The sequence below is a fragment of the Hippichthys cyanospilos genome, chromosome 2, assembly GCF_059441005.1.
Source record: "Hippichthys cyanospilos isolate Australia breed blue-spotted pipefish chromosome 2, RoL_Hcya_1.0, whole genome shotgun sequence".
Classification (NCBI taxonomy): domain Eukaryota; kingdom Metazoa; phylum Chordata; class Actinopteri; order Syngnathiformes; family Syngnathidae; genus Hippichthys; species Hippichthys cyanospilos.
This window is the reverse complement of record NC_142370.1, coordinates 29,943,433-29,955,582: the sequence shown is the minus strand read 5'-3', so window position 1 is coordinate 29,955,582 and position 12,150 is coordinate 29,943,433. Positions and strand designations below refer to the sequence as shown.

General features: G+C 38.4%; 1 non-coding gene across 1 annotated transcript; it reads right to left on the bottom strand.

Annotated features, from left to right (window-relative positions):
- Window positions 1-6,322: 6,322 nt before the first annotated feature.
- trnak-cuu (transfer RNA lysine (anticodon CUU)) lies at window positions 6,323-6,395 on the bottom strand. The gene has a single exon. It is a non-coding gene; the product is annotated as a tRNA-Lys (tRNA).
- Between the last annotated feature and the right edge of the window lie 5,755 nt (window positions 6,396-12,150).

The following is a 12,150-nucleotide window of genomic DNA, read 5'->3' as shown; positions in this document are numbered from 1 at the left end:
AAATACTAATGGACATTGGTAAACATTGATTTTAAGCAGCAAAAGTATGTTCAAATGCTAAAGATGTATACTCACAAAATATAACACATTTAATGTATTATTTTATCACATATACTAAAATGAGGTGACATTTTTTTCTTTGTACTGCTGTATACTGTCATGTAAAGTGTTCTTGCTGGTCCACCAGCCATATGTAGTCCATAAAGAAGGAATTCGGGGTCACCGTGGCAACCGCTTTCTCCATATGTTTACTTATTCTCACAGGCTAATTGAAGTAAATGCGTGTTTATCTACAAGTCAGAATCTATTTATCTTTATTGCCTGGTAATAAGCAATGACACAGACTCGATTATTTTGCTGGTTCAGTCTGGCCTAAAATCATGTTCCTTGGTTAATGGACAACTAAAAAACTTGAAATTATGAAATTTTCTTGCCTTAAACGTCACCTTTATCCTCAGATTCCATTCATAGTTTTTGTTTTGTTTTTATTGTAGATGTTGTTTTACTACAAATCAATTGAGGATAATCGAAAGCAACATTAGCTTGCTGAATTATTAAAGAAAAGTATAAAATTAAAATATTCTTGTGGAAACATAACATTTAAATCCAAAGACACCGCAGTGGAAAACTGGTGATAGGAACCGCCAGGAACTCTTAAAGGCTCTGGATGTTGTAGGATGATCCTGGTTGACACACTTTGGCAACATCGTATGGACATCAGGGGCAGTGTCTCTGGATTGGTCCCCCTTTCTAAGAAACCGGAGCGGAGGGTGTGTTTCAACCGAAGTGGGATCTCACGCCTCAACCTCCCCGGTGAGATTGATTCAGGGGTGCTGGAGGAGATGGTCTTGTCAGGAAATTGAACATTAGATTCAGCAGGAGCAATGTGGTTTCCGTCCCGGTCGAGGAACAGTGGACCAGCTCGAAACCCTTAGCAGGTTCCTCGAGGGTGCATGGGAGTTCTCTCAACCAGTCTCCATGTGCTTTGCGGACTTGGGGAAGGTGTTGGACCGTGTCACTTGGGGAGTCCTGCAGGTGGTGTAAGGAGTATAAGGTACTGAAACCCCTGATGTGGGCTGCTGTGTTTTTTGCACCACCAATGTCAGAGTTTGGTCCAAAGGCTGCACTTTGTCACGGATTCTGTTCATCTCCTTTCATGGACAGAATTTATCGGCACAACCATGGCATTAAGGGGGTCCAGTTTGGTGGTTTCAGCATTACATTCTGCTTTTTGCGGTTAAAATGTGTTGGGTGGCCTTGTCTAAATGTAACAGGCTTATTTAAACTCATATAATCTCCCCCTTGTTGTTGTTGTTTATTTATTTAAAGAAGCCGCATCTATATTACTTCAGCACAGTGCAGATTCATTCACTTACAAGCATGCCAAGTCACTAGGTGGCAGTAGTGTCACCAAATTTTGTCCAATCAGAAAGAACTTCCACCTCTGATGTCAGCAGTCACACCTAAGGACAATATCTGGATCTTTGGCGGGAAAAGGAGTAGCGCTAAAATGCAAATTTCCTGTTTAAGGAAGTATCTCCACTTCGGCCGGAGGTTTTGAAAGATTCGGTTTTGATGGTAAAAAAAAAAGCCCGGCCCCTTATAGCAAATAGGAAAAACTGAAACATTTACTGTCACTTTGCGAGAAACCCGGTTTCATGGAGACAAGACCTTAGTCTCCTGGCAAACCTGGCCATGCCCAAGGAAGAACTGGAAAAAAAGGCTGGGAGAAGGAAGTCTGGTAGAAGCAGTAGAAGATGGATGGATGGATGGATGGATGGATGGATGGATGGATGGATGATGGATGGATGGATGGATGGATGGATGGATGGATGGATGGATGGATGGACATTCAGAAAAGCATGCTTTGACAGTCTTCTCATGGATGGTAAAAAGCAATCTTTTACATACAATAATAATTTCCTGGATTTGTAAAAGCAGATGTCTCATTTGTCATGAAGAAGACTGGAATAACAATGAACAATCAACGTTTTCATTTCCAGTTCCATGCAACGTGGCCTTCCCGTCCAATGTAAAGCTCCAGGGGGAATAGATACAAACGTTTTCCCATCAATTGCATAAGGAACATAAAGAAGAGAAATGTGAGGAATGTCAATGCAAGATTTGTACCACATGGAAAATTTGCATGGAAATAACACCCCCCTGCTATTTCTGCTCATCCTTCATCCTCACTCTACCCACCAACTTTCCAGCCAACATCTCCCCGGGTGCATTTCGAAGCTCTTGAAAAGTTGTTGGGTTTTTTTTGTTTGATTTTTTTGTTTTTGCTGTGATGCACGTTTTGTTGAGTAATCATGTCAAACCCAAAGAGAAGCAGCAGCAAAGAAACGTCGTGTGTTCCACTGTGATGTCTACTCTACATTTTGATCATGTTGATTTAGGGGAAAGTGCAGTCAAGGATACGAAAGGAGGGGTTAATGCAAAGTATCTGTAGATAAACTGCTCCCAAGACCAGTAAGAAACAGGCTTTGTGTCGAGATAATACAGTTAACTCACTCAATTCAAAAGCTATACTTTTTCTCTTTCTTTTTTTTAAGCTTCCAGACATCCCAGGTACTTGTTTATATTTTGGTGTATGTTTGGCTAAGCTCTAAAAAGAGCTGCTAATACATGAATCAAGCACTAAAGTAATTTATCACCCAAGTGCTTATTTCATTCAGTATGAGTAAGAGTAATTGATTACCTTAGTACTTAAGTACCTCAAGTTATTGATTTAGGCAATCAAGTACTATCGTAATCAATTACTTTTAATGCACTGATTACTTGTAGTACTCCAGCGCCTAAAATAATTGATTACTTTTGGTACTTAAGTCGCAAAATAATTGATTGCTAACCCTCAATTAATTGATTACTTTCATACATGTAAGAAAATTACTTCAGTACTTTATGATCTATTGGATTCTTCTGATTACTACTCAATCCATTAATTCATTTAGAACTTCATTGATTTAGTACCAGCCACTTTGAGACCTAAAGTAATTAATTACTTTTTAAGCAACCAAAATGATCAATTACCAGCCCTTAAGTACCTTAATTGATTACTTTAGTACTCGATTACCTAAATTACTTGTTTATAGACCATCCTTTAGCCAAACACTGAAAAAATACATGGTAAAAAATAAAAATAGGCACCTAGGATCGATTATCTGGATTCCTTAAAAAAAGCACAAAAATATACCTTTAGAACTTAATGTTAATCATTGTTAACCAGCACTAAATCATTGTCACTCATTGCAACACACATCTTCCACATATTGTCTATTTTTTTTTTTTTTTGCTGACATTTAGCCACATTTTTGTGTTTCCCGGATGCCGCCAAAGAAGCGCTCATACTGAGTTGCTGACTGTCATTACATAACAGCAGGCATCTGATCCCACATGTTGAATCAGCACATAGACTGTCGAATTCAAACGCAAAGCATCGAAAACAAAAAGTGGCTCTCTAGAAGAGACAGGAAACGTGCGGGACAACTTTTGAAGACATCAACAGAAAACTTTAAAAACGGCTCAAGGCAGAGCGCACTGTCGACTGGTCAATAGTCACAGGGCACATACAGAGACAGAAAGGCATTCAAATTTACGCCGTCACTCAGTGGGCACTCAACCCAAGCTGCCTGCAATAAGTCAATACAGCCTGACTGTGTCCTCTGTAAAAGAAAATGACGCAAGTGAACGTTTGAAGACGTGAAGGTCGCATAGCAAACATACAAACATACACTTTTGTGACCATGCCAGCAGTCCAAGGACAAACAGAAAGACATCTAGCTATGTCTATTCACGCATCAAAGATGTCGTGCGGAAGACACACGCACACACAATTCCTGCATCGATCTCCATGAATCAAACCAATTGGATTAATTCACCAGTAATCAGAAGTCAAAGATTTGAAGATGAGATGGAGATTTTGCAAAAGTTACTATTGGGAAAAACTTCATTGTGCCATTTAAAGGGACAGTCTGCTTATTTTTTAGCTCTAATATTATAATAATAGTTCATATTTTGTCGATAAATAACTCTTAGTTTCAGTCATTTTTAGACACTACTTTAGCCTAAAAAATATTCGAAAACAAAAAAAAAAACAATGTATATGTCCGTGGTAATACATTTCTGGACTTTTTAAACCTAAAATTACATCTTTGTGATTAAATGAGTTTATTTGATGACTGAAAATGACATTAGGCTCAGGTAACGAACATTCGATCAATGGTTCAGATTATAAACATCACATGACCAATAGGTGAGCCATGATTGGTCATTACCCAAATCTTGAACAAAGTTAATGCCGTTTTCAACCGACAGCAAGTAGAAAAATCGAATTGAGTCATAAATGGTCATTTTAAAAATCGAAGATTTCAAAATAAGATAAATTGTGAAATTGGGATTTTGCAAAAGTGTCAGGACGCTGAATATTTATTTACAATACATCTTTCCAGTAACTACTAACTAGCTAATTTAAAGTTATTTTCAACCTATTTAGTCATTTTTAAAAGTAAGAAGTTAGCATTGTGTCTGCAATTACCTCTTTTAGTGCCAGCCAAAGATATTCAGTTGACAAATAGCAAAATATGTTTTTAAAGGAATAAATTGGACACTAATTGAGTCCAGAAAATATTAGAAAAAAAATATTAGAAAAAAAACATGTTATGTTGGTCTAGCTACTATTTTGTATGTATATCTTCCGCAGGATTTTTGTTTTTCAATCAAGCCTTTAAATAAAGGTTTGTTGAGTTTATTTCCTTCATTAAAATTAATTTAAATCATAATCGTCCAGAATGATTGAAGAAAATTGAGATTTTAGGGTTCTTTTTTCAATATAATGCCCAACCCTTCTCAAACGGTTCCCAAAATTTGGGCATTAGATGTTCCTCTTCTCTACTATCTCAAAACGGTTTTAAGGTGGAGAGCGAAATTAAAGTCAATGCAACAGATGTTTGTGTTTGCGGTGGAGTTCAATGAGACGCAGCAGGAAACAATCCAAAATAAAAGCAGTAAACATTTCAACATTTACCTGTGAGGAAAGCAACTTAATTGAGTCAAACTACTTGATGAAAAATTGCTGGCTGTAATCTTGTTTGCATTGCCGTCACACATACAAACACACAGTTGTGTCAATAATGAGAGGGCAAACTCGCCAAGTCACAGTCCAGTTAATGCGAAGACACAGTCCACACTCCAGGAAAGAACTTGTGTGTGTTATGTAACTCCCAGTGGCCTCTTTGCAATAGGTGGAAACAAAGTACCTTCCTGAGGATGATGGCGTCACAGCAGTGGACAAAGATCCTGCTTGTGGAACTCAAACTGTCTCCATGAACTCAGTTTTTCCCTCGGTCTGATTTATGTCTGCTTGTCTCCGGCTCCGATCACGGGGACACAGTAGCCTCCTACTGTAATGTGTGTGAGGCACATGTGTGTTGCAACCAGCGGATTAGGTCCATTTTTTTTGTCCCATCCATACTTTATAATAACAATAATAATAATAACAAAAATGTTCTAGAAAATTGAAATTGATCACCAAACGCTTACAATACATAGGAATCCGTGTAATTTTTGTAGTACACATATATAGAACATAGTATAAATATATTTCCACTTTGTTGACAGTTGGCCCAGCACTGGCTTGTTGTGTAAAGAAAACAGTTTTGGTTTACAAATGCAATGTAATTACCTTTTGCTAATATATTACACACAAAAATATAATAATATTGTACTCGTTACAAATGGAAGTAACCCAATGCATTTTTAGGAAAGTGGTGTCCCCCACCAAAATTTTGGGCAAAAACACCGCAAGATCGGATAAGAAAAGTCTGAGGCAAGATGTTTACTTTTAGAATCTACTACAGCAGAGATGAATGCTGCAGCGACAGACGACAGGTTGAATATAGACAATACGTACACAAGATAGGACATATGCCCATTACTTGCAGCTCGTCAGAGATAAAGAAAACAAGAATATAATTGTTAGGTGCCCTTTGTGCACGACACCTAAAGAGCTGGCAAACTAATTAGAGCGGTGCCATAGTAACGTGAAATTAGCAAAAAGAAAACACGGGGAGAATTGCACTCTCTCGTTTTCCACCTAGAGGTTAGTAAATTCGTTAGAGATATGCTGTTGCTTTCCGCAGTGGATTCACCAGCAGATCCCTGTCGCAACGAGCAATAATGACAAGGAAAGTTAATGCTAACTTTCACTTCACAATTGCTATTGTTGTTTGTGTGTGTGTGTGTGCGCCAAATGCCACTGATTAAGTATGACTGTCTTTAGTACCAAATTCTTTAACATTATCATGAGGTAAAAACATCGCGCCCAACGTGGGGCTCGAACCCACGACCCTGAGATTAAGAGTCTCATGCTCTACCGACTGAGCTAGCCGGGCTGATATGTGTGTATGTGTGTATGTGTGTCAGTGTGTGTGTGTGCGTGCGTGCGCTCTATATGTATATATGAGAGAGAGAGAGAGAAAGAGAGAGAGAGAGAGAGAGAGAGAGTTTTGTCTTACGTATGTATGTATGTATGTAAGAATGTATGTATGAAAAAAATATATTAAAACAAAATTCATTCAAAACAAATGTAAAAAAGTGTTCTAAATTGTATAAACATTAAAAATGACGAAAATACTACTGCTCTCCCCCACGGAATTCACTTATTATGATATTTTTTCGAATGTAATCCCAGCAACAAACAAGGGAACACTATTGTAAACACCTTAAAGTTGTGTTTTAATAATAATATTCCTGGTACAAATTCCAATCTGATATTGGTGAAGCAATTCAAGACAAACCACTTGAATATTTTTTCTTCTTGACCTTTCTTTTAAAACCTACCAAGTCCCGTGTAAGGTAATTTGACAAACAGAGCTGTTTACTTTCTTCAATATGTTGTATCCCTGCGACATATCAAGTGGTAGAAGAAGCAAAAGTAAAAATGCGAAGCAGTAAACACACTCACTTATGTAATCACGTTTGCTCAATCCTATGAGCTCTTTAAGTGTGTATGTGTGTGGCTTGGCCTACGTATGCATGTGCACATGGGAGCTATATAAATGGTCTTCACCCACCCCTTGACGGTTGGTATTTACAGCCACATAGGAGCTCTCCTGCTAGATTATACCCATTTCAACTCATTCCTATAGAAGAAAAGAAGCTGTGAATTATACGCACACGTGTTACTTGAAAGAGGTGCCGTAAAACAACAAAAAGGAAAGCAAGGGAATCATTACACCCAGAAAAGGGAAGAGCACTCCGAGTTGCCTTCGGGTCCTTTGACTGTAAGGAATTCACAGCGAGGGGTGGGGGAGTGAGATGTTTGCCAGCCCAGAGTCGGCTGTTGTGTAGCATCGGCGTGGACGTGAATTCACCACGTATGCAGCAGGGGGGCATTTTAACCAAGTGTGTACACGGACACACGCGCAGTTGTGAGGTAAACGTGTGCACGAACACAATGCAGAGGCCTTCGCATAAACATACACACAACAGGAGATCTTTTAAGTCGGCCCATTACAGTTCATCATCTGCTTTGGTCTCGCTTGCATGGTCCGCACGGTAATTAACAGCTGCTGTTTCAGACATCCGTTTGATATCCCACATGAACCTCTACAAGAACACACATGCCATCATATGACGTATTTCCGCACATTATTACTTCAACTGATACTAGGCATTAATTTAACCCTTGTCCAGTATTTTGTCCATTTTTTTATATTTACATCAAAGACATTGATGGCATTGAAAGAAGACACTAGGGAGCTGAAATTTCACCCAAATAGTGACAACATGGCAACACTGCACGAGGGTACCATCCATTTGCTAAAATACTTTGAGACCTGTACCCTGTGTAATGCCCCGAAGACAGCTGGGATAGGCTCTAGCATGCCTGTGACTTTTGTGAGGAGACGTGGCAAAGTTACTGGATGGTTATGAAATTAGTTATCTATATGAATTCCTCAAGAAAATAAAAATCAATGCTGCTTTAATATAGTTTTTTATATATGAACTTCTGAGCAAGTATTCATAATATTTTTACGCCATATATTTTGCTCTGTTATGAAAAAACAGTAGCTGTGAAAAAAAAGTACCCTCTGGTTAGCAGCATGTGGAAAGTTAAAATCTTCTGAGTGAGGCAGTAGCAAATATGTTTTTTGTACAGGAACCAATTTAGAAGTGCATTTTCTGTTTCAATTACCTGATGGGCTTTTTTTTCCATAAAAGATGGCTCAGTGTTCACCCAGACCCCATGTGGTGGAAAATCCACTTAAAACACAAGCTTCTTTCATAGAATAAGTTAGGAAGTTTACTTTTCCTGTGTGTGTTTGTGCATGCTAGATTAAATACTCAGTTGACAGTGCATACACATGCATGAGGACGCGGGGAGGTGTGTTTTCACTTATGATTCTCATCCGCGCAACTTTACCACACTTCTTAGATTACCTTCCCTTAACATTGGAGTAATGCTCATATTCAGTTTCCAGAACAATTTTACCCGATGGACTTAATGTTCCATAATTTTCCCATATTACTGGTAGATCAAAACCAGCAGTCACTATATCTCTATTGAAAGAGGGCAAATGTGATTCTGCATTATATTATGCCCAAAATGAATAAAATAGAGAAGTCAGAAGTTAGCTGCTGATAGCTGTGATTTTGAAATGAAAATTTGAAGCCTCTTCAAATCAAATTTGAGGAAAAAATTAAATTCGTCCAGGTCATTTCATATACAGGAAAGAAAATGGATCGACCCATCGTACTTAAAACCTGAGGTCACACGAATTAACAGCTTATTTTTTTCAACTTCATTTTGGGACTGCTCTAAAATCAGGAGGCTAAATTCACGTTTCAAACCCTGACAATAACTTCGAGCATACGTGTCTCAAACCCTCCTGACTGTTATAAATCATAGCTTTGTCCATCAGCCAGTGGGTTCCACCTTTGACCTCGCCTCTGTTCACACCTGGCTTTGGACTTTAATTCATAATAAATCCAGCACTTTGGACATACAAGGTAGAAATGCCCAAGTCCAGGTGACAGTTTTAACATTTTTTTTCTCATCGATGGAAACTCAGAATATGTTTAAAAAGAAAAGAAAAAAAAAACTTGACCCTGACCTTAAAGCGAATTTGCTACTTTCACCAACACTTGCAAACTTTCACCCCTCAGTGAGATAAGAGCGTAAACTGTTCCAGAGTGACCAAGGCACAGGTCAAGCCAATCACCTTTAGAGCATCTCACCAGATGATTGAGGTCAGGATATGCTGCCAACAATTACGAGCTTGAAGAAAAGAAAATGTAGACGCAAACAGTTGAAAAGAAGGCGTACCTGGGAAAACTGACGAAGAGTAGATGAAAACCAGAGAATCTTCGGGATCAGATCCTGGAATATAAAACTCATACTGGTGCGCAGACCTATCAAAATCCACCTGTTATTTTTTTCATTCCAATTCCCCTGCATGGGAAAGTCAATCTTAATGATTGAGGTATTCACACTTTGAGGTGTTGGTAGTGTATTTCAAACTGCGTTAGGGTGAGGGCCAACATGTCAGTGTTTTGCAAAGTATCTGACCTTGCCGAAAACTAAGATCAGAGTGACAGTGATGGTCTTGCTAGAGCGCCCAAAACAACCACCTTAAACAACTTATGACAACTTGGAGTGGAGGAGCAGAATGCCATCCCACAGAAATGTGTGATCTGGCAGCACAAGGAGGTGGTAAGCTGTTGTGGTCGTGCAAAATAAAGGGTTTTATGCTACGTGTGCTGCAAAAGCGCCCTTTCAAATTGACAGTTTCCAATTTCTTCCCAGTCGCTGATGAGAATCTAGGATACCATAGAGCGCCAAATGAAGCTCACTAGTGATTTTAGAACCAGCTGTTTGAGGCAATTCGATTATGTTTAATATGTGATATTGGTGCTTTTGCACTGCTCATACTACAAATATATGTTTTTAGAGATGGGGCATCATTTAAAAGGCAAAAAAAAAAGCTTTAAACCATGTAAACTGGATTTGGGTTGGTTTGGCATTGGCTGCATTTACTTGCGACGTCAAAATTCAGTTTCTGAAGGATTCAGAATACCTTCGTTTGCATTAATTAGCGAATAGGATTCTGCAAATTGTGTTATCCCGAATCATATGACATACGGACATGGTCATGACACACAAAGACAATATTTCTCCATCATACTTTGCTTCTGTGACTATAACAAATTATATTCAAGCTAACCAGAGTAACAATCGGTTTCCTCCTCGCTCCCAAAGTAAGCCGTTTTGTAACGTCTAAGTTTCAACCTATTTTATATGTCCGTGGAAAAAAAATCAACGATTAGCAAGGAGCAACGTAATGCGGGTGGCTTTACTTCTCCCTCCAACAAGTCCTCAAATGCCGGCTTGCTACAGCGAGGTTTAAATGGAACTGCAGCGCATAGTTTCAGTACATATTTTTCCATCAAAAAGATTCAGATTCCTTACAGGCAGAGCATGCACTGAGGATAAACCAATAACCCATTCAAAGGAGGAAACCAGAATGTGTTTACATGACCACATAGTCGGGTTAGAAACATGTTACCTCGGCGATCCAAAAAAAAAACCTTGAGTCTGAGTTTATTTTGGTTATAGCACATATTTACGTTGGATTTAGTAACCCAAATGATACCAAGGTAGTTTTGAAAAGAGTTATTGACTGCACGTAAACACTGTCATTGTTACAAAAGTGAACAATATCTACCAAACACTAATTCCTTTAATTTTTGTTTCATGTAAAGCTCCCGTAACAATATTTATTCTAATTTTAATTGTAATTGGTGTTGAAATCTGTACTACTTTGCACACATACTGTATGTACTACATATGTGTGTGTACATATTATGTACATACAGTACGCAAATGACAGTCAACATATCCAAGTGTAGGTGTAAGTGAGGGCAAGAATGTGTGCCTGATGAGCCGCGTGTGTGCGTGCGTGTGTGTGTGTGTGTGTGTGTGTGTGTGTGGGGGGGGGGGGGGGGTGCACGCTGACAAGCTCAGCAGTGTTTCCACCCTGTCACTGACGTTGTCATCCCGCCAGCAGCAGACTCGGACCCAAGCCAAGCCTTGGGAGGTACAGCCAGTTAAGAAAAAAGAAAAAAAAAAAAATACAGCTATATTTATGAGAAAAAGCTTGCCAATATCAGATGAGCTGACTTCGTTTATTCTTTCTCATTACATTTATGACAGTTTAATTATATGCTGTAACCACGAAGACATTCCAAAATGCAACTTTTTCATAACACTATCTGCATTTATATTCATGCGTAAAGCTTTCAAACTAAACCATATTTTGAGTGTAACTTTTGTGTTCAGTTTGCATAATGTAGTTTCGTAACAAAATTTCTTGGAAAATGTGATGGCCATTGAAATATTAAAAATTGATATATTAACTATATAGTAATTTGGTAGATTAGGATTTATTATGTTCAGAGACTTATTCTTGTGTCTGGAAGAGTTATCCTACCTTGCTAACAGTTTCCTCTGTCAACTTTTGTTGGAATTGTCACTTCATCCAAGCGTGACCTCCAAAGCCCCATTGCGTGATCACACTTGCCGTCATGTGGTTTGAAGTGAAATTTCGTTGCCTTCTGCTTGTGCAGGTGTAATGACAATCGAGAAACTTCATAACCTTGACAAAATCAAAGATCAGAATGTATGGGAAATGCGCCAATGATTAAATGGTGGTGAAATCATTATGAAAAGTAGTGGAAAAGACTGACCGAAAAATTCCTCTTGCCATCTACTGTAGAACCCACTTTTGTACAAACACAACATCAGGTAAGAGATTGATTAGTTTGTTTATCTATTCATTTTTTATGGCAATAGCCGTGTTCCTCACCAACATACAGTATCCTTCAATCCTTCAATCAGTGTTTTTTTCGCTTGATATGTAATAGAATGTTTTACTCAAATTAAATCTGTTTTACATTTTGCTAGAGCTGGGGCAAAAAGTAAACCAAGTCGGGTAATTCTACTCTAAAAACTGTTTTCTACATGGTTAAAGTCTCAAGGTTCTTATTGACATTGTTGCTTTGCAGACTCTTAAATTGATTTTAATGGCAGTCGTGCTTCTTTTTTCTTTTTTTTCCAAAACTCTCTTTCCCAAATGTTGCAGTGTG